This window comes from Dendrobates tinctorius, unplaced genomic scaffold, assembly GCF_039654945.1.
Source record: "Dendrobates tinctorius isolate UK_male_01 unplaced genomic scaffold, ASM3965494v1 ptg000065l, whole genome shotgun sequence".
Taxonomy (NCBI): Eukaryota; Metazoa; Chordata; class Amphibia; order Anura; family Dendrobatidae; genus Dendrobates; species Dendrobates tinctorius.
The window spans coordinates 23409242-23434059 of NW_027361733.1; the positions used below are offsets into that span (position 1 = coordinate 23409242).

General features: G+C 46.9%; 1 protein-coding gene across 3 annotated transcripts in view; it reads left to right on the top strand.

Moving 5' to 3' along the window:
• PLAGL2 (PLAG1 like zinc finger 2) overlaps nucleotides 1-24818 on the top strand; it is a 37962-nt gene that overhangs the window by 231 nt on the left and 12913 nt on the right. For 2 of the 3 annotated variants that reach the window (XM_073580718.1, XM_073580720.1), the window contains exon 1: nucleotides 8-144. The exons of the other annotated variant lie outside the window; for it this stretch is intronic. The gene's annotated coding sequence lies outside the window, so the exon portion shown is untranslated. Of the gene's footprint in view, nucleotides 1-7; nucleotides 145-24818 lie in introns of those variants that run through there. 3 annotated transcript variants of the gene reach the window in all.

Here is a 24818-nt window from a genome sequence, read left to right on the forward strand (position 1 = left end):
CGGTGCCCTTCTCCCCGGAGGCCTCGATTTACCCCGCTCCCTTCCACGCCGCGGAGTCACGTCTCTCCCAGAATCCTCCGCGGGCGCCAGCTCCGTCCTGCGGCCTCGGGGGATAACGGAACCGGCGGGAAGCGGAATAACGGGGTAGGTAGTGCCAGGGCACAGATTGTCCCCTCCAACCACCCCTGCACCAATACCTCATCAGCATCACTTGCACCCACCAAATCGGGGGTTCACTGCCCCCCACATGTGCACAGCCCCCAAACCACCACTTACAGGCGAGAACCCCAATAAATGCATTAAGGCAGACATGACCCCAGAGATGCACACACTAATCATATAGTGAGACCCCATAAAATCACAATGGACCCCTATGAAGCAATAAAATTAGGAGTCTCCCTAAATGCCATAGAAGAACCCCGACACAGTCACTCCTGTACCCCCCAAATACAACTGCCATGTACGCCCCTATCCCTCATATATGCCCTACACCCAGCCATCCATGTACACGCCCCTTTAAAGGGGGTTTTCCAAAATCAAAATGTAAAAGTCTCCGGATTAGCAATAATATTGAGGCGTTGATCAGCTCTGACCATTTATAGATCCAGAAAGTGATTTCCTGCAGGTGGACAACCAACGCCTCCTGTGTTTCCATCCTGGAAGTGGGGGTCATCACAGACTTCCCATTTGTATATTCTTATCTGAGCCTCACCCCGTTATCAGCACCAGCCTCCTCCCTCCGCACATTGTCGGAGGATCACCCCGTTATCAGCACCAGCCTCCTCCCATCGCACATTGTCTGGGAGGATCACCCCGTTATCGGCACCAGCCTCCTCACATTGTCTGGGAGGATCACCCCGTTATCGGCACTAGCCTCCTCCCTCCACGCATTGGGAGGGTCACCCCGTTATCAGCACCAGCTTCCTCCCTCCGCATATTGTCTGGGAGGATCACCCCATTGTGGGCACCAGCCTCCTCACGTTGTCTGGGAGGATCACCGCGTTATCGGCACCAGCCTCCTCCCTCTGCACATTGGGAGGGTCACCCCCGTTATCAGCACCAGCCTCCTCCCTCCGCACATTGTCTGGAATGATCACCCCGTTATCAGCACCAGCCTTCTCCCTCCGCACCTTGGGAGCATCACCCCGACATGACATCAGCACCAGCCTTCTCCCTCCACACATTGTCTGGGATGATCACCCTGTTATCAGCACCATCCTCCTCCCTCCGCATATTGTCTGGGAGGATCACCCCGTTATCAGCACCAGCCTCCTCCCTCCTCACATTGTCTGGGATGATCACCCTGTTATCAGCACCATCCTCCTCCCTCCGCATATTGTCTGGGAGGATCACCCCGTTATCAGCACCAGCCTCCTCCCTCCTCACATTGTCTGGGAGGATCACCCCGTTATCAGCAGCAACCTTCTCCCTCCACACACTGTCTGGGAGGATCACCCCGTTATCAGCAGTAACCTTCTCGTCCGCACATTGTCTTGGAGGATCACCCCGACATCAGCACCAGCCTCCTCCCTCCGCATATTGTCTGGGAGGATCTGAGGCTCCAATACAAACGCTTTCTCCCTCAGGCACATAAGATGAACATAAGTTGATGCATTTTACAGTACCAGGAAAACGGACAAGATTTCTGAAATCTCCTGCATACACTTTTCTTTTCCTGACTAAATTTAACCACTGCAGTGTTTTTGAAATATCAAGCATTGGTCATATCAGCGTTTTAGCAGCATTTTTTCTTTACCCATACTTCAGTATGTCATCCCTCTCAGCCTCTATATACAGTATTATCCTTCTGTACTTCGTACCTGTCAGCATCTCTATATACAGTAATATCCTTCAGTACATCATCCCTCTCGCCCTCTATATACAGGATTATCCTTCAGTATATCATCCCTCTCAGCCTCTATATACAGTATTATCCTTCAGTACATTGTTCCTCTCAGCCTCTATATACAGTATTATCCTTCTGTACTTCGTACCTGTCAGCATCTCTATATACAGTAATATCCTTCAGTACATCATCCCTCTCGCCCTCTATATACAGGATTATCCTTCAGTATATCATCCCTCTCAGCCTCTATATACAGTATTATCCTTCAGTACATTGTTCCTCTCAGCCTCTATATACAGTATTATCCTTCAGTACTTCGTACCTGTCAGCATCTCTATATACAGTAATATCCTTCAGTACATCATCCCTCTCGCCGTCTATATACAGTATTATCCTTCAGTATATCATCCCTCTCAGCCTCTATATACAGTATTATCCTTCAGTACATTGTTCCTCTCAGCCCCTCTATATACAGTATTATCCTTCAGTCCATCATCCCTCTCAGCCTCTATATACAGTATTATCCTTCAGTACTTCGTACCCGTCAGCATCTCTATATACAGTTTTATCCTTCCGTACATCTTGCCTCTCTATATACAGTATTATCCTTTATCACGTCGTATCTCTGAACCCCTCTATATACATTATTATCCTTCAGTATATCGTACCTCTCAGCCTCTCTATATACAGTATCATCCTTCAGTATATCGTACCTCTCAGCCTCTCTATATACAGTATTATCCTTCAGTACATTATACCTCTTAGCCTCTCTATATACAGTATTGTCCTTCAGTACATCTTGCCTCTCTATACACAGTATTATCCTTTATCAGGTCGTATCTCTGAACCCCTCTATATACAGTATTATCTTTCAGTAAATCATCCCTCAGTCTCTCAATATACAGTATTATCCTTCAGTACATCGTGCCCCTCAGTCTCTCTATATACAGTATTGTCCTTCAGTATATCGTGCCCCTCAGCCTCTCTATATACAGTATTATCCTTCAGTACATCGTGCCCCTCAGCCTCTCTATATACAGTATTGTCCTTCAGTATATTGTTCCTCACAGCTTCTTTATATACAGTATTATCCTTCAGTACACGGTACTTCTCAGCCTCTCTAAATACAGTATTATCCTTCAGTACATCGTACCTCTCAGCCTCTCTATATACAGTATTATCCTTCAGTACATTATTCCTCTCAGCCTCTCAATGTACAGTATTATCCTTCAGTACACGGTACCTCTCAGCCTCTCTATATACAGTATTATCCTTCAGTACATTATTCCTCTCAGCCTCTCTATATACAGTATTATCCTTCAGTACATTATTCCTCTCAGCCTCTTTATATACAGTATTATCCTTCAGTACATTATTCCTCTCAGCCTCTCTATATACAGTATTATCCTTCAGTAGAGTACATTGTTCCTCTCAGCCCCTCTATATAGTATTATCCTTCAGTATATCGTACCTCTTAGCCTCTCTATATACAGTATTATCCTTTATCACGTCGTAACTCTGAACCCCTCTATATACAGTATTATCTTTCAGTAAATCACCCCTCAGCCTCTCAATGTACAGTATTATCTTTCAGTACATCGTACCCCTCAGCCTCTCTATATACAGTATTATCCTTCAGTACATTATACCCCTCAGCCTCTCTATATACAGTATTATACTTCAGTACATCGTACCCCTCAGCCTCTCTATATACAGTATTGTCCTTCAGTACATTGTACCTCTCAGCCTCTCTATATACAGTATTATCCTTCAGTACATTGTACCTCTCAGCCTCTCTATATACAGTATTATCCTTCAGTACATTGTACCTCTCAGCCTCTCTATATACAGTATTATCCTTCAGTATATCGTACCTCTCAGCCTCTCTATATACAGTATTATCCTTCAGTACACGGTACCTTTCAGCCTCTCTATATACAGTATTATCCTTTATCACGTCGTAACTCTGAACCCCTCTATATACAGTATTATCTTTCAGTAAATCACCCCTCAGCCTCTCAATGTACAGTATTATCTTTCAGTACATCGTACCCCTCAGCCTCTCTATATACAGTATTATCTTTCAGTACATCGTACCCCTCAGCCTCTCTATATACAGTATTATCCTTCAGTACATCGTACCCCTCAGCCTCTCTATATACAGTATTATCCTTCAGTATATCGTACCTCTCAGCCTCTCTATATACAGTATTATCCTTCAGTATATCGTACCTCTCAGCCTCTCTATATACAGTATTATCCTTCAGTACATTGTACCTCTCAGCCTCTCTATATACAGTATTATCCTTCAGTACATTGTACCTCTCAGCCTCTCTATATACAGTATTATCCTTCAGTACATCGTACCTCTCAGCCTCTCTATATACAGTATTATCCTTCAGTACATTGTACCTCTCAGCCTCTCTATATACAGTATTATCCTTCAGTATATCGTACCTCTCAGCCTCTCTATATACAGTATTATCCTTCAGTACACGGTACCTTTCAGCCTCTCTATATACAGTATTATCCTTTATCACGTCGTAACTCTGAACCCCTCTATATACAGTATTATCTTTCAGTAAATCACCCCTCAGCCTCTCAATGTACAGTATTATCTTTCAGTACATCGTACCCCTCAGCCTCTCTATATACAGTATTATCTTTCAGTACATCGTACCCCTCAGCCTCTCTATATACAGTATTATCCTTCAGTACATCGTACCCCTCAGCCTCTCTATATACAGTATTATCCTTCAGTATATCGTACCTCTCAGCCTCTCTATATACAGTATTATCCTTCAGTATATCGTACCTCTCAGCCTCTCTATATACAGTATTATCCTTCAGTACATTGTACCTCTCAGCCTCTCTATATACAGTATTATCCTTCAGTACATTGTACCTCTCAGCCTCTCTATATACAGTATTATCCTTCAGTACATCGTACCTCTCAGCCTCTCTATATACAGTATTATCCTTCAGTACATTGTACCTCTCAGCCTCTCTATATACAGTATTATCCTTCAGTATATCGTACCTCTCAGCCTCTCTATATACAGTATTATCCTTCAGTACACGGTACCTTTCAGCCTCTCTAAATACAGTATTAGGCTGTGTGCCCACGTAGCGATTTTTAAGCGTTTTTGCCACGATTTTCGGCGCGAAAACGTTTAAAAATCGTGTACAGAACGCCCCCCATGCATTCCTATGGCATTCCGCACATGCTGTGCTAACGCTGCGCTTTTTTCCACGGCGGAATCGCATCGCAGAAAAAAATCGCAGCATGCTCATTCTTTGTGCGGAATCGCAAAGAATTGCCGCGATTCCGCACCCATAGGAATGCATGAGAATCGCTTACTTCACGCATGTGGCTATGCCCACCATGCGGGAAGTTAAGCGTCTCATGTGCGGTTGGTACCCACGGTGTGGAGGAGAGGAGACTGTCCTCCAGGCCCTGGGTACCATACCCCTGTAAAAAAAAGAATAAAAAATAAAAAATCGGGGTATATTTACCTTCCGGCGTCCCGCGCTGCATTCCCGGCCTCAGCGTTCCCAGTAATGCCTTGCGGCAAGGCCCTGTAATGACGTATCTCGCGTGACTCTAGCGGTCTCGCGAGATCGCTATAGCAACGCGAGACTACGTCATCACAGTTCTCGCAAGGCATTACTGGGAACGCTGTGGCCCGGGAATGCAGCGCGGGACGTCGGAAGGTAAATATACCCCGATTTTTTTATTTTTTTATCATTTTTAACATTCTATCTTTTACTATTGATGCTGCATAGGCGGCCTCAATAGTAAAAAGCTGCTCACACTTGTCAAACACTATGTTTGACGAGTGTGACCAACCTGTCAATCACTTTCCAAGCGATGCTTCAAATCGCTTGGAAAGTGCTTGAATATCGCACGCGAAAATCGCGGCAAAATCGCGGTGAAATCGCGCGGAAAAAACGCGCAATTTCTGGGAAGGAGTCCGGTTTTTAGTGAGCGTTTTAAAACGCTACGTGGGCACATAGCCTTATACTTCAGTACATCGTACCTCTCAGCCTCTATATACAGTATTATCCTTCAGTACATTATACCTCTCAGCCTCTCTATATACAGTATTATCCTTCAGTACATTATTCCTCTCAGCCTCTCTATATACAGTATTATCCTTCAGTCATCGTACCTCTCTGTATACAGTATTATCCTTCAGTACATCGCTCCTCAGCCTCTCTATACAGTATTATCCTTCAGTACATCGCTCCTCAGCCTCTCTATACAGTATTATCCTTTATCACGTTGTATCTCTGAACCCCTCTATATACAGTATTATCTTTCAGTACATCGTACCCCTCAGCCTCTCTATATACAGTATTATCTTTCAGTACATCGTACCTCTCAGCCTCTCTATATACAGTATTATCCTTCAGTACATTGTACCTTTCAGCCTCTCTATATACAGTATTGTCCTTCAGCACATCGTTCCTCTCAGCTTCTCTATATACAGTATTGTCCTTCAGAAAAATCGTTCCCCTCAGCCTCTCTATATACAGTATTGTCCTTCAGAAAAATCGTTCCCCTCAGCCTCTCTATATACAGTATTGTCCTTCAGTACATCGTACCTCTCAGCCTCTCTATATACAGTATTGTCCTTCAGTACATCGTACCCCTCAGCCTCTCTATATACAGTATTGTCCTTCAGTACATTGTACCCCTCAGCCTCTCAATATACAGTATTATCCTTCAGTACATCATACCTCTCAGCCTCTCTATATACAGTATTATCCTTCAGTACATCGTACCACTCAGCCTCTCAATATAGAGTATTATCCTTCAGTACATCGTACCTCTCAGCCTCTCTATATACAGTATTATCCTTCAGTATATCGTACCTCTCAGCCTCTCTATATACAGTATTGTCCTTCAGTACACGATACCTCTCAGCCTCTCTATATACAGTATTGTCCTTCAGTACATCTTGCCTCTCTATACACAATATTATCCTTTATCACGTCGTATCTCTGAACCCCTCTATATACAGTATTATCTTTCAGTAAATCATCCCTCAGCCTCTCAATATACAGTATTATCCTTCAGTACATCGTACCCCTCAGCCTCTCTATATACAGTATTGTCCTTCAGTATATCGTTCCTCTCAGCCTCTTTATATACAGTATTATCCTTCAGTACACGGTATCCTTCAGTACACGGTACCTCTCAGGCTCTCTATATACAGTATTGTCCTTCAGTACATCGTACCCCTCAGCCTCTCTATATACAGTATTGTCCTTCAGTACACGGTACCTCTCAGCCTCTCTATATACAGTATTATCCTTCAGTACACGGTACCTCTCAGCCTCTCTAAATACAGTATTATCCTTCAGTACATCGTACCCCTCAGCCTCTCTATATACAGTATTATCCTTCAGTACATTGTACCTCTCAGCCTCTCTATATACAGTATTATCTGTCAGTACATTATACCTCTCAGCCTCTCTATATACAGTATTGTCCTTCAGTACATTGTACCTCTCAGCCTCTCTATATACAGTATTATACTTCAGTACATCGTACCCCTCAGCCTCTCTATATACAGTATTATCCTTCAGTACATTGTACCTCTCAGCCTCTCTATATACAGTATTATCTTTCAGTACATCATCCCTCTCAGCCTCTCTATATACAGTATTGTCCTTCAGTATATCGTACCCCTCAGCCTCTCTATATACAGGATTATCTTTCAGTACATCATCCCTCTCAGCCTCTCTATATACAGTATTATCCTTCAGTACATTGTACCTCTCAGCCTCTCTATATACAGTATTATCTTTCAGTACATCATCCCTCTCAGCCTCTCTATATACAGTATTGTCCTTCAGTATATCGTACCCCTCAGCCTCTCTATATACAGTATTATCTTTCAGTACATCATCCCTCTCAGCCTCTCTATATACAGTATTGTCCTTCAGTACATCGTACCCCTCAGCCTCTCTATATACAGTATTATCTTTCAGTACATCATCCCTCTCAGCCTCTCTATATACAGTATTATCCTTCAGTACATTGTACCTCTCAGCCTCTCTATATACAGTATTATCTTTCAGTACATCATCCCTCTCAGCCTCTCTATATACAGTATTGTCCTTCAGTATATCGTACCCCTCAGCCTCTCTATATACACTATTGTCCTTCAGTATATCGTACCTCTCAGCCTCTCTATATACAGTATAATTCTTCAGCACATTGTTCCTTTCAGCCTCTCTATATTCAGTATAATCCTTCAGCACATCGTTCCTCTCTATATACAGTATTGTCCTTCAGTACATCTTGCCTCTCTATACACATTATTATCCTTTATCACGTCGTATCTCTGAACCCCTCTATATACAGTATTATCTTTCAGTAAATCATCCCTCAGCCTCAATATACAGTATTATCCTTCAGTACATCGTACCCCTCAGCCTCTCTATATACAGTATTGTCCTTCAGTACATCGTACCCCTCAGCCTCTCTATATACATTATTGTCCTTCAGTACACGGTACCTCTCAGCCTCTCTATATACAGTATTATTCTTCAGTACACGGTACCTCCCAGCCTCTCTATATACAGTATTATCCTTCAGTACATCGTACCCCTCCGCCTCTCTATATACAGTATTATCCTTCAGTACATTGTACCTCTCAGCCTCTCTATATACAGTATTATCTGTCAGTACATTATACCTCTCAGCCTCTCTATATACAGTATTGTCCTTCAGTACATTGTACCTCTCAGCCTCTCTATATACAGTATTATACTTCAGTACATCGTACCCCTCAGCCTCTCTATATACAGTATTATCCTTCAGTACATTGTACCTCTCAGCCTCTCTATATACAGTATTATCTTTCAGTACATCATCCCTCTCAGCCTCTCTATATACAGTATTGTCCTTCAGTATATCGTACCCCTCAGCCTCTCTATATACAGTATTATCTTTCAGTACATCATCCCTCTCAGCCTCTCTATATACAGTATTGTCCTTCAGTATATCGTACCCCTCAGCCTCTCTATATACAGTATTATCTTTCAGTACATCATCCCTCTCAGCCTCTCTATATACAGTATTTTCCTTCAGTACATTGTACCTCTCAGCCTCTCTATATACAGTATTATCTTTCAGTACATCATCCCTCTCAGCCTCTCTATATACAGTATTGTCCTTCAGTATATCGTACCCCTCAGCCTCTCTATATACAGTATTGTCCTTCAGTATATCGTACCCCTCAGCCTCTCTATATACAGTATTGTCCTTCAGTATATCGTACCTCTCAGCCTCTCTATATACAGTATAATTCTTCAGCACATTGTTCCTCTCAGCCTCTCTATATTCAGTATAATCCTTCAGCACATCATTCCTCTCTATATACAGTATTATCCTTCAGTACATCGTACCCCTCAGCCTCTCTATATACAGTATTGTCCTTCAGTACACGGTACCTCTCAGCCTCTCTATATACAGTGTTATCCTTCAGTACATTGTTCCTCTCAGCCTCTCTATATACAGTATTATCCTTCAGTACATTGTTCCTCTCAGCCTCTCTATATACAGTGTTATCCTTCAGTACATTGTTCCTCTCAGCCTCTCTATATACAGTGTTATCCTTCAGTACATTGTTCCTCTCAGCCTCTCTATATACAGTATTATCCTTCAGTACATTGTACCTCTCAGCCTCTCTATATACAGTATTATCTGTCAGTACATTGTACCTCTCAGCCTCTCTATATACAGTTTTGTCCTTCAGTATATCGTACCTCTCAGCCTCTCTATATACAGTATAATCCTTCAGCACATTGTTCCTCTCAGCCTCTCTATATACAGTATTGTCCTTCAGTACATCGTTTCCCTCAACCTCTCTATATAAAGTACTAGCTGAAGAGTCTGCGTTGCCCGGTCATAGTAACTAACTGTGGTTAGTTATGACAAATTATAATGAATATATATATATATATATATATATATATATATATATAAAATTAAAAAATAGGCAGCACTCCAAATTAAATGTGAAACACAAGCTTGATAAAGACGGGTCACTGTTGAAACGTCGCCACCTGAGGATCAGTAAAGTATCCACTTTTTTCACATTTAATTTGGAGTGCTGCCTATTTTTTTTATTAACTCGGTTGTATGGACACTGCTGAATAGGTTTTGCACCAATTGTATAATTTTGGTAGTGCTGCCCTTTTTTTTTTTTTTTTATATATATCTAATATATATATAGCTGAGTGAAGACCCCGCCCACTCTGCATAGCCACATTCACTATAATATCTCACATCATCCCGTCAGCCAGAGCTACCGGAGTACTACCCCTAATATCCCACATCAGCCAGAGACACCGGACTACTCCCCCTAATATCCCACATCATCTCGTCAGCCAGAGCTACTGGACTACTACCCCTAATATCCCACATCATCCTGTCAGCCAGAGTTACCGGACTACTACCACTAATATCCCACATCATCCCATCAGCCAGAGACACCGGACTACTCCCCCTAATATCCCACATCATCTCGTCAGCCAGAGCTACCGGACAACTACCCCTAATATCCCACATCATCCAGTCAGCCAGAGCCACCGGACTACTACCCCTAATATCCCACATCGTCCCGTCAGCCAGAGCCACCGGACAACTATCCCTAATATCACACATCATCCCGTCAACCAGAGCCATCAGACTACTACCCCTAATATCCCACATCATCCCGTCAGCCAGAGCCACCGGACTACTACCCCTAATATCCCACCACATCCCGTCAGCCAGAGCCACCAGACTACTACCCCTAATATCCCACATCATCCCATCAGCCAGAGCTACCAGACTAATACCCCTAATATCCCACATCATCCCGTCAGCCAGAGCCACCGGACTACTACCCCTAATATCCCACCTCATCCCGTCAGCCAGAGCCACCGGACTACTACCCCTAATATCCCACATAATTCCGTCAGCCAGAGCCACCAGACTACTACCCCTAATATCACACATCGTCCCGTCAACCAGAGCCACCAGACTACTATCACTAATATCCCACATCATCCTGTCATCCAGGGCCACCAGACTACTACCACTAATATCCCACATCATCCCGTCAGCCAGAGCCACCGGACTACTACCCCTAATATCCCACATCATCCCGTCAGCCAGAGCCACCGGACTACTACCCCTAATATCCCACATCATGCCGTCAGCCAGAGCCACCGGACTACTACCCCTAATATCCCACCTCATCCCGTCAGCCAGAGCCACCGGACTACTACCCCTAATATCCCACATAATTCCGTCAGAGCCTCCGGACTACTACCCCTAATATCACACATCGTCCCGTCAACCAGAGCCACCAGACTATTACCCCTAATATCCCACATTATCCCGTCAGCCAGAGCCACCGGACTACTACCCCTAATATCCCACATCATCCCGTCAGCCAGAGCCACCGGACTACTACCCCTAATATCCCACATCATCCCGTCAGCCAGAGCTACCGGACTACTACCCCTAATATCCCACATCATTCCGTCATCCAGGGCCACCAGACTACTACCACTAATATCCCACATAATCCCGTCAGAGCCACCGGACTACTACCCCTAATATCCCACATAATTCCGTCAGAGCCTCCGGACTATTACCCTTAATATCCCACCTCATCCCGTCAGCCAGAGCCACCGGACTACTACTAATATCCCACATCATCCCGTCAGAGCCACCGGACTACTACCCCTAATATCCCACATAATCCCGTCAGAGCCACCGGACTACTACCCCTAATATCCCACATAATTCCGCCAGAGCCTCCGGACTACTACCCCTAATATCCCACATCATCCCGTCAGCCAGAGCCACTGGACTGCTACCCCTAATATCCCACATCGTCCCGTCAGCCAAAGCCACCGGACTACTACCCCTAATATCCCACGTCGTCCCGTCAGCCAGAGCCTCCGGACTACTACCCATAATATCCCACATCATCCCGTCAGCCAGAGCCACCGAACTACTACCCCTAATATCCCACATCATTCCGTCAGCCAGAGCCTCCGGACTACTACCCATAATATCCCACATCATCCTGTCAGCCAGAGCCACCGGACTACTACCCCTAATATCCCACATCCTCCCGTCAACCAGAGCCTCCGGACTACTACCCCTAATAGCCCACATCATCCTGTCAGCCAGAGCCTCCGGACTACTACCTCTAATATACCACATCATTCCGTCAGCCTGGGGTCAGAAACAGAGTGCTGAGTGGAACGGTCCTAACTTCCATACCGGGGATCCCTTTAAGAGAGCCTGGGATCAGAACCAGAGCGCTGAGTGGCTTTGCCCTGACTTGCATACCAATGATCTCTTTAATAGAATCCTGGGGTGAGAATTAGAACGCCGAGGGATTTGCCCTAACTTCCATAGAGGAGATCCCTTTAAGAGAGCCTGGGGTCAGTACCAGAGCATTTGAAGGCGATTGCCCTGACTTCCATACCGGAGATCCCTTTAGGAGAGGCCTGGGGTCAGAACCAGAGCGCTGAGTGGAATTGCCCTAACTTCCATACCAATGACCCCATTTTCGGCCTATGAGCTGCGGCCACCGCTATCAGGGGCTTGTCTACAGCATTCTGTAATGCTGTAGATAAGCCCTCGATGTAACCTGAAAGATAAGAAAAACGAGTTAGATTATACTCACCCTGGCATCCGGTCCGATGGGTGTCGCGGTCCGGGCTGGCACCTCCCATCTTCTGGAGATGACGTCCTCCTTCTTCTGCGCTGCTCCTGCGCAGGCGTACTTTCTCTGCCCTGTTGAGGGCAGAGTAAAGTACTGCAGTGAGCAGGCGCCAGACCTCTCTGACCTTTCCCGGCGCCTGCTCACTGCAGTACTCTGCTCAGCCCTCAACAGGGCAGAGAATGTACGCCTGCGCAGGAGCCGCAGCAGAAATAAGGAGGACGTCATCTCTAGAAGATGGGAGGCGCCGGACCGGACAGATTCATCTCCACTCCGACCCCACAGCACCGGTCACTACTGAGCATGTGCATAAAGTGCAGCACAGATTCATCTCCATTATGACCCCACAGCACCGGTCACTACTGAGCATGTACATAAAGTGCAGCACAGATTCATCTCCACTCCGACCCCACAGCACTGGTCACTACTGAGCATGTACATAAAGTGCAGCACAGATTCATCTCCACTCCGACCCCACAGCACTGGTCACTACTGAGCATGTACATAAAGTGCAGCACAGATTCATCTCCATTATGACCCCACAGCACCGGTCACTACTGATCATGTACATAAAGTGCAGCACAGATTCATCTCCACTCCGACCCCACAGCACCGGTCACTACTGAGCATGTACATAAAGTGCAGCACAGATTCATCTCCACTCCGACCCCACAGCACCGGTCACTACTAATCATGTACATAAAGTGCAGCACAGATTCATCTCCACTCCGACCCCACAGCACCGGTCACTACTGAGCATGTGCATAAAGTGCAGCACAGATTCATCTCCACTACGACGCCACAGCATCGGTCACTACTGAGCATGTACATAAAGTGCAGCATAGATTCATCTCCATTATGACCCCACAGCATCGGACACTACTGAGCATGTGCATAAAGTGCAGCACAGATTCATCTCCACTCCGACCCCACAGCACTGGTCACTACTGAGCATGTACATAAAGTGCAGCACAGATTCATCTCCATTATGACCCCACAGCACCGGTCACTACTGAGCATGTACATAAAGTGCAGCACAGATTCATCTCCACTCTGACCCCACAGCATCGGTCACTACTGGGCATGTACATAAAGTGCAGCACAGATTCATCTCCACTCCGACTCCGCAGCACCGGTCGCTACTGAGCATGTAGTGACGTGAAGCACAGATTCATCTCCACTCCGACCCCACAGCATCGGTCACTGCTGAGCATGTACATAAAGTGCAGCACAGATTCATCTCCATTATGACCCCACAGCACCAGTCACTACTGATCATGTACATAAAGTGCAGCACAGATTCATCTCCACTCTGACCCCACAGCATCGGTCACTTCTGAGCATGTACATAAAGTGCAGCACAGATTCATCTCCACTCCGACCCAACAGCATCAGTCACTACTGAGCATGTACATAAAGTGCAGCACAGATTCATCTCCATTATGACCCCACAGCACCGGTCACTACTGATCATGTACATAAAGTGCAGCACAGATTCATCTCCACTACGACGCCACAGCATCAGTCACTACTGAGCATGTACATAAAGTGCAGTATAGATTCATCTCCATTATGACCCCACAGCATCGGACACTACTGAGCATGTGCATAAAGTGCAGCACAGATTCATCTCCACTCCGACCCCACAGCACCGGTCACTACTGAGCATGTACATAAAGTGCAGCACAGATTCATCTCCACTCCGACCCCACAGCACTGGTCACTACTGAGCATGTACATAAAGTGCAGCACAGATTCATCTCCATTATGACCCCACAGCACCGGTCACTACTGAGCAGGTACATACAGTGCAGCACAGATTCATCTTCACTCTGACCCCATAGCATCGGTCACTACTGAGCATGTACATAAAGTGCAGCACAGATTCATCTCCACTCTGACCCCACAGCATCGGTCACTACTGGGCATGTACATAAAGTGCAGCACAGATTCATCTCCATTATGACCCCACAGCACCGGTCACTACTGAGCAGGTACATACAGTGCAGCACAGATTCATCTTCACTCCGACCCCACAGCCCCGGACACTACTGAGCATGTACATTAAGTGCAGCACAGATTCATCTCCATTATGACCCCACAGCATCAGTCACTACTGAGCATGTACATAAAGTGCATCACAGATTCATCTCCACTCTGACCCCACAGCACCGGTCACTACTGAGCATAGGCATAAAGTGCAGCACACATTCATCTCCACTCCGACTCCACAGCATCGGTAACTACTGAGCATGTACATAAAGTGCAGCACAGATTTATCTTCACTCTGACCCCACAGCACCGGACACTACTGAGCATGTACATAAAGTGCAGCACAGATTCATCTCCACTCCTACCCCACAGCACCGGTCACTACTGAGCATGCACATAAAGTGCAGCACAGATTCATCTCCACTCCGACCCCACAGCACCGGTCACTACTGAGCATGTACATAAAGTGCAGCACAGATTCATCTCCATTATGACCCCACAGCACCGGTCACTACTGAGCAGGTACATACAGTGCAGCACAGATTCATCTTCACTCCGACCCCACAGCCCCGGACACTACTGAGCATGTACATAAAGTGCAGCACAGATTCATCTCCACTCCGACCCCACAGCACTGGTCACTACTGAGCATGTACATAAAGTGCAGCACAGATTCATCTCCATTATGACCCCACAGCACCGGTCACTACTGAGCATGTACATAAAGTGCAGCACAGATTCATCTCCATTATGACCCCACAGCACCGGTCACTACAGATCATGTACATAAAGTGCAGCAGAGATTCATCTCCACTCCGTCTCCACAGCACTGGTCACTACTCAGCATGTACATAAAGTGCAGCACAGATTCATCTCCACTCCGACCCCACAGCACCGGTCACTACTGATCATGTACATAAAGTTCAGCACAGATTCATCTCCACTCCGACCCCACAGCACCGGTCACTACTGAGCATGTGCATAAAGTGCAGCACAGATTCATCTCCACTACGACGCCACAGCATCGGTCACTACTGAGCATGTACATAAAGTGCAGCATAGATTCATCTCCATTATGACCCCACAGCATCGGACACTACTGAGCATGTGCATAAAGTGCAGCACAGATTCATCTCCACTCCGACCCCACAGCACTGGTCACTACTGAGCATGTACATAAAGTGCAGCACAGATTCATCTCCATTATGACCCCACAGCACCGGTCACTACTGAGCAGGTACATACAGTGCAGCACAGATTCATCTTCACTCTGACCCCACAGCATCGGTCACTACTGGGCATGTACATAAAGTGCAGCACAGATTCATCTCCACTCCGACTCCGCAGCACCGGTCGCTACTGAGCATGTAGTGACGTGAAGCACAGATTCATCTCCACTCCGACCCCACAGCATCGGTCACTGCTGAGCATGTACATAAAGTGCAGCACAGATTCATCTCCATTATGACCCCACAGCACCAGTCACTACTGATCATGTACATAAAGTGCAGCACAGATTCATCTCCACTCTGACCCCACAGCATCGGTCACTGCTGAGCATGTACATAAAGTGCAGCACAGATTCATCTCCACTCCGACCCAACAGCATCAGTCACTACTGAGCATGTACATAAAGTGCAGCACAGATTCATCTCCATTATGACCCCACAGCACCGGTCACTACTGATCATGTACATAAAGTGCAGCACAGATTCATCTCCACTACGACGCCACAGCATCGGTCACTACTGAGCATGTACATAAAGTGCAGTATAGATTCATCTCCATTATGACCCCACAGCACCGGTCACTACTGAGCAGGTACATACAGTGCAGCACAGATTCATCTTCACTCTGACCCCACAGCATCGGTCACTACTGGGCATGTACATAAAGTGCAGCACAGATTCATCTCCACTCCGACTCCGCAGCACCGGTCGCTACTGAGCATGTAGTGACGTGAAGCACAGATTCATCTCCACTCCGACCCCACAGCATCGGTCACTGCTGAGCATGTACATAAAGTGCAGCACAGATTCATCTCCATTATGACCCCACAGCACCAGTCACTACTGATCATGTACATAAAGTGCAGCACAGATTCATCTCCACTCTGACCCCACAGCATCGGTCACTGCTGAGCATGTACATAAAGTGCAGCACAGATTCATCTCCACTCTGACCCAACAGCATCAGTCACTACTGAGCATGTACATAAAGTGCAGCACAGATTCATCTCCATTATGACCCCACAGCACCGGTCACTACTGATCATGTACATAAAGTGCAGCACAGATTCATCTCCACTACGACGCCACAGCATCGGTCACTACTGAGCATGTACATAAAGTGCAGCACAGATTCATCTCCATTATGACCCCACAGCACCGGTCACTACTGAGCAGGTACATACAGTGCAGCACAGATTCATCTCCACTCCGACCCCACAGCCCCGGACACTAGTGAGCATGTACATAAAGTGCAGCACAGATTCATCTCCACTCTGACCCCACAGCACTGGTCACTACTGAGCATGTACATAAAGTGCAGCACAGATTCATCTCCATTATGACCCCACAGCACCGGTCACTACTGAGCAGGTACATACAGTGCAGCACAGATTCATCTTCACTCCGACCCCACAGCCCCGGACACTACTGAGCATGTACATAAAGTGCAGCACAGATTCATCTCCACTCTGACCCCACAGCACTGGTCACTACTGAGCATGTACATTAAGTGCAGCACAGATTCATCTCCATTATGACCCCACAGCATCAGTCACTACTGAGCATAGGCATAAAGTGCAGCACACATTCATCTCCACTCTGACTCCACAGCATCGGTAACTACTGAGCATGTACATAAAGTGCAGCACAGATTCATCTCCACTCTGACCCCACAGCCCCGGACACTACTGAGCATGTACATAAAGTGCAGCACAGATTTATCTTCACTCTGACCCCACAGCACCGGACACTACTGAGCATGTACATAAAGTGCAGCACAGATTCATCTCCACTCCTACCCCACAGCACCGGTCACTACTGAGCATGCACATAAAGTGCAGCACAGATTCATCTCCACTCCGACCCCACAGCACCGGTCACTACTGAGCATGTACATAAAGTGCAGCACAGATTCATCTCCACTCCGACCCCACAGCAGCGGTCACTACTGAGCATGTACATAAAGTGCAGCACAGATTCATCTCTATTATGACCCCACAGCATCGGTCACTACTGAGCATGTACATAAAGTGCAGCACAGATTCATCTCTATTATGACCCCACAGCATCGGTCACTACTGAGCATGTACATAAAGTGCAGCACAGATTCATCTCCACTCTGACTCCACAGCAGCGGTCACTACTGAGCATGTACATAAAGTGCAGCACAGATTCATCTCCAACCGACCCCACAGCATCGGTCACTACTGAGCATGTACATAAAGTGCAGCACAGATTCATATCCATTATGACCCCACAGCATCGGTCACTACTGATCATGTACATAAAGTGCAGCACAGATACATCTCCACTCTGACCCCACAGCACCGGTCACTACTGAGCATGTGCATAAAGTGCAGCACAGATTCATCTCCACTCCGACCCCACAGCACCGGTCACTACTGAGCATGTGCATAAAGTGCAGCACAGATTCATCTCCACTCCGACCCCACAGCATCGGTCACTACTGAGCATGTACATAAAGTGCAGCACAGATTCATCTCCACTCCAACTCCACAGCATCGGTCACTACTGAGCATGTACATAAAGTGCATCACAGATTCATCTCCACTCCGACTCCACAGCATCGGTCACTACTGAGCATGTACATAAAGTGCAGCACAGATTCATCTCCACTCCAACCCCACAGCACTGGTCACTACTGAGTATGTACATAAAGTGCAGCACAGATTCATCTCCATTATGACCCCACAGCACCAGTCACTACTGAGCATGTACATAAAGTGCAGCACAGATTCATCTCCACTCCGACTCCACAGCACCGGTGACTACTGAGCATGTACATAAAGTGCAGCACAGATTCATCTCCACTACGACCCCACAGCACCGGTCACTACTGATCATGTACATAAAGTGCAGCACAGATTCATCTCCATTATGACCCCACAGCACCGGACACTAGTGAGCATGTACATAAAGTGCAGCACAGATTCATCTTCACTCCGACTCCACAGCACCGGTCACTACTGAGCATGTGCATAAAGTGCAGCACAGATTCATCTCCATTATGACCCCACAGCACCGGACACTAGTGAGCATGTACATAGAGTGCAGCATAGATTCATCTCCATTATGACCCCACAGCACCGGTCACTACTGAGCATGTACATAAAGTGCAGCACAGATTCATCTCCACTCCTACCCCACAGCACCGGTCACTACTGAGCATGCACATAAAGTGAAGCACAGATTCATCTCCACTCCGACCCCACAGCACCGGTCACTACTGAGCATGTACATAAATTGCAGCACAGATTCATCTCCACTCCAACTCCACAGCACTGGTCACTACTGAACATGTACATAAAGTGCAGCACAGATTCATCTCTATTATGACCCCACAGCATCGGTCACTACTGAGCATGTACATAAAGTGCAACACAGATTCATCTCCACTCTGACTCCACAGCAGCGGTCACTACTGAGCATGTACATAAAGTGCAGCACAGATTCATCTCCAACCGACCCCACAGTATCGGTCACTACTGAGCATGTACATAAAGTGCAGCACAGATTCATATCCATTATGACCCCACAGCATCGGTCACTACTGATCATGTACATAAAGTGCAGCACAGATACATCTCCACTCTGACCCCACAGCACCGGTCACTACTGAGCATGTGCATAAAGTGCAGCAAAGATTCATCTCCACTCCGACCCCACAGCATCGGTCACTACTGAGCATGTACATAAAGTGCAGCACAGATTCATCTCCTCTTCGACCCCACAGCATCGGTCACTACTGAGCATGTACATAAAGTGCAGCGCAGATTCATCTCCACTCCGACCCCACAGCATCGGTCACTACTGAGCATGTACATAAAGTGCAGCACAGATTCATCTCCACTCCAACCCCACAGCACTGGTCACTACTGAGTATGTACATAAAGTGCAGCACAGATTCATCTCCATTATGACCCCACAGCACCAGTCACTACTGAGCATGTACATAAAGTGCAGCACAGATTCATCTCCACTACGACCCCACAGCACCGGTCACTACTGATCATGTACATAAAGTGCAGCACAGATTCATCTCCATTATGACCCCACAGCACCGGACACTAGTGAGCATGTACATAAAGTGCAGCACAGATTCATCTTCACTCCGACTCCACAGCACCGGTCACTACTGAGCATGTGCATAAAGTGCAGCACAGATTCATCTCCATTATGACCCCACAGCACCGGACACTAGTGAGCATGTACATAGAGTGCAGCACAGATTCATCTCCATTATGACCCCACAGCACCGGTCACTACTGAGCATGTACATAAAGTGCAGCACAGATTCATCTCCACTCCGACCCCACAGCACTGGTCACTACTGAGCATGTGCATAAAGTGCAGCACAGATTCATCTCCATTATGACCCCACAGCACTGGTCACTACTGAGCATGTACATAAAGTGCAGCACAGATTCATCTCCACTCCGACCCCACAGCCCCGGACACTACTGAGCATGTACATAAAGTGCAGCACAGATTCATCTCCACTCCTACCCCACAGCACCGGTCACTACTGAGCATGCACATAAAGTGCAGCACAGATTCATCTCCACTCCGACCCCACAGCAACGGTCACTACTGAGCATGTACATAAATTGCAGCACAGATTCATCTCCAGTCCGACCCCACAGCACTGGTCACTACTGAACATGTACATAAAGTGCAGCACAGATTCATCTCTATTATGACCCCACAGCATCGGTCACTACTGAGCATGTACATAAAGTGCAGCACAGATTCATCTCCACTCTGACTCCACAGCAGCGGTCACTACTGAGCATGTACATAAAGTGCAGCACAGATTCATCTCCAACCGACCCCACAGTATCGGTCACTACTGAGCATGTACATAAAGTGCAGCACAGATTCATATCCATTATGACCCCACAGCATCGGTCACTACTGATCATGTACATAAAGTGCAGCACAGATACATCTCCACTCTGACCCCACAGCACCGGTCACTACTGAGCATGTGCATAAAGTGCAGCACAGATTCATCTCCACTCCGACCCCACAGCACCGGTCACTACTGAGCATGTACATAAAGTGCAGCACAGATTCATCTCCACTCCGACCCCACAGCATCGGTCACTACTGAGCATGTACATAAAGTGCAGCACAGATTCATCTCCTCTTCGACCCCACAGCATCGGTCACTACTGAGCATGTACATAAAGTGCAGCGCAGATTCATCTCCACTCCGACCCCACAGCATCGGTCACTACTGAGCATGTACATAAAGTGCAGCACAGATTCATCTCCATTATGTCCCCACAGCATCGGTCACTACTGAGCATGTACGTAAAGTGCATCACAGATTCATCTCCACTCCGACCCCACAGCATCGGTCACTACTGAGCATGTACATAAAGTGCAGCACAGATTCATCTCAACTCTGACCCCACAGCACCAGTTACTACTGAGCATTTACATAAAGTGCAGCACAGATTCATCTCCACTCCGACCCCACAGCACTGGTCACTACTGAGCATGTACATAAAGTGCAGCGCAGATTCATCTCCACTCCGACCCCACAGCATCGGTCACTACTGAGCATGTACATAAAGTGCAGCACAGATTCATCTGCATTATGACCCCACAGCATCGGTCACTACTGAGCACAGATTCATCTCCACTCCAACTCCACAGCATCGGTCACTACTGAGCATGTACATAAAGTGCAGCACAGATTCATCTCCACTCTGACCCCACAGCATCGGTCACTACTGAGCATGTACATAAAGTGCAGCACAGATTCATCTCCACTCCAACTCCACAGCATCGGTCACTACTGAGCATGTACATAAAGTGCAGCACAGATTCATCTCCACTCTGACCCCACAGCACCGGTCACTACTGAGCATGTACATAAAGTGCAGCACAGATTCATCTCCATTATGACCCCACAGCACCGGACACTAGTGAGCATGTACATAAAGTGCAGCACAGATTCATCTTCACTCCGACTCCACAGCACCGGTCACTACTGAGCATGTACATAAAGTGCAGCACAGATTCATCTCCATTATGACCCCACAGCACCGGACATTAGTGAGCATGTACATAGAGTGCAGCACAGATTCATCTCCATTATGACCCCACAGCACCGGTCACTACAGAGCATGTACATAAAGTGCAGCACAGATTCATCTCCACTCCGACCCCACAGCACTGGTCACTACTGAGCATGTGCATAAAGTGCAGCACAGATTCATCTCCATTATGACCCCACAGCACTGGTCACTACTGAGCATGTACATAAAGTGCAGCACAGATTCATCTCCACTCCGACCCCACAGCCCCGGACACTACTGAGCATGTACATAAAGTGCAGCACAGATTCATCTCCACTCCTACCCCACAGCACCGGTCACTACTGAGCATGCACATAAAGTGCAGCACAGATTCATCTCCACTCCGACCCCACAGCACCGGTCACTACTGAGCATGTACATAAATTGCAGCACAGATTCATCTCCACTCCGACCCCACAGCACTGGTCACTACTGAACATGTACATAAAGTGCAGCACAGCTTCATCTCTATTATGACCCCACAGCATCGGTCACTACTGAGCATGTACATCAAGTGCAGCACAGATTCATCTCCACTCTGACTCCACAGCAGCGGTCACTACTGAGCATGTACATAAAGTGCAGCACAGATTCATATCCATTATGACCCCACAGCATCGGTCACTACTGATCATGTACATAAAGTGCAGCACAGATACATCTCCACTCTGACCCCACAGCACCGGTCACTACTGAGCATGTGCATAAAGTGCAGCACAGATTCATCTCCACTCTGACCCCACAGCATCGGTCACTACTGAGCATGTACATAAAGTGCAGCACAGATTCATCTCCACTCCGACCCCACAGCATCGGTCACTACTGAGCATGTACATAAAGTGCAGCACAGATTCATCTCCTCTTCGACCCCACAGCATCGGTCACTACTGAGCATGTACATAAAGTGCAGCGCAGATTCATCTCCACTCCGACCCCACAGCATCGGTCACTACTGAGCATGTACATAAAGTGCAGCACAGATTCATCTCCACTCTGACCCCACAGCACCAGTTACTACTGAGCATGTACATAAAGTGCAGCACAGATTCATCTCCACTCCGACCCCACAGCACTGGTCACTACTGAGCATGTACGTAAAGTGCAGCGCAGATTCATCTCCACTCCGACCCCACAGCATCGGTCACTACTGAGCATGTACATAAAGTGCAGCACAGATTCATCTCCATTATGACCCCACAGCACCGGTCACTACTGAGCATGTACATAAAGTGCAGCACAGATTCATCTCCACTCTGACCCCACAGCATCGGTCACTACTGAGCATGTACATAAAGTGCAGCACAGATTCATCTCCACTCCGACCCCACAGCACTGGTCACTACTGAGCATGTGCATAAAGTGCAGCACAGATTCATCTCCATTATGACCCCACAGCACTGGTCACTACTGAGCATGTACATAAAGTGCAGCACAGATTCATCTCCACTCCGACCCCACAGCCCCGGACACTACTGAGCATGTACATAAAGTGCAGCACAGATTGATCTCCACTCCTACCCCACAGCACCGGTCACTACTGAGCATGCACATAAAGTGCAGCACAGATTCATCTCCACTCCGACCCCACAGCATCGGTCACTACTGAGCATGTACATAAATTGCAGCACAGATTCATCTCCACTCCGACCCCACAGCACTGGTCACTACTGAGCATGTACGTAAAGTGCAGCGCAGATTCATCTCCACTCCGACCCCACAGCATCGGTCACTACTGAGCATGTACATAAAGTGCAGCACAGATTCATCTCCACTCTGACTCCACAGCAGCGGTCACTACTGAGCATGTACATAAAGTGCAGCACAGATTCATCTCCAACCGACCCCACAGTATCGGTCACTACTGAGCATGTACATAAAGTGCAGCACAGATTCATATCCATTATGACCCCACAGCATCGGTTACTACTGATCATGTACATAAAGTGCAGCACAGATACATCTCCACTCTGACCCCACAGCACCGGTCACTACTGAGCATGTGCATAAAGTGCAGCACAGATTCATCTCCACTCCGACCCCACAGCACCGGTCACTACTGAGCATGTACATAAAGTGCAGCACAGATTCATCTCCTCTTCGACTCCACAGCATCGGTCACTACTGAGCATGTACATAAAGTGCAGCGCAGATTCATCTCCACTCCGACCCCACAGCATCGGTCACTACTGAGCATGTACATAAAGTGCAGCACAGATTCATCTCCATTATGTCTCCACAGCATTGGTCACTACTGAGCATGTACATAAAGTGCAGCACAGATTCATCTCCACTCTGACCCCACAGCATCGGTCACTGCTGAGCATGTACATAAAGTGCAGCACAGATTCATCTCCACTCCGACCCAACAGCATCAGTCACTACTGAGTATGTACATAAAGTGCAGCACAGATTCATCTCCATTATGACCCCACAGCACCGGTCACTACTGATCATGTACATAAAGTGCAGCACAGATTCATCTCCATTATGACCCCACAGCACCAGTCACTACTGATCATGTACATAAAGTGCAGCACAGATTCATCTCCACTCTGACCCCACAGCATCGGTCACTGCTGAGCATGTACATAAAGTGCAGCACAGATTCATCTCCACTCCGACCCAACAGCATCAGTCACTACTGAGCATGTACATAAAGTGCAGCACAGATTCATCTCCATTATGACCCCACAGCACCGGTCACTACTGATTATGTACATAAAGTGCATCACAGATTCATCTCCATTATGACCCCACAGCATCGGTCACTACTGATCATGTACATAAAGTGCAGCACAGATTCATCTCCACTCTGACCCCACAGCATCGGTCACTGCTGAGCATGTACATAAAGTGCAGCACAGATTCATCTCCACTCCGACCCAACAGCATCAGT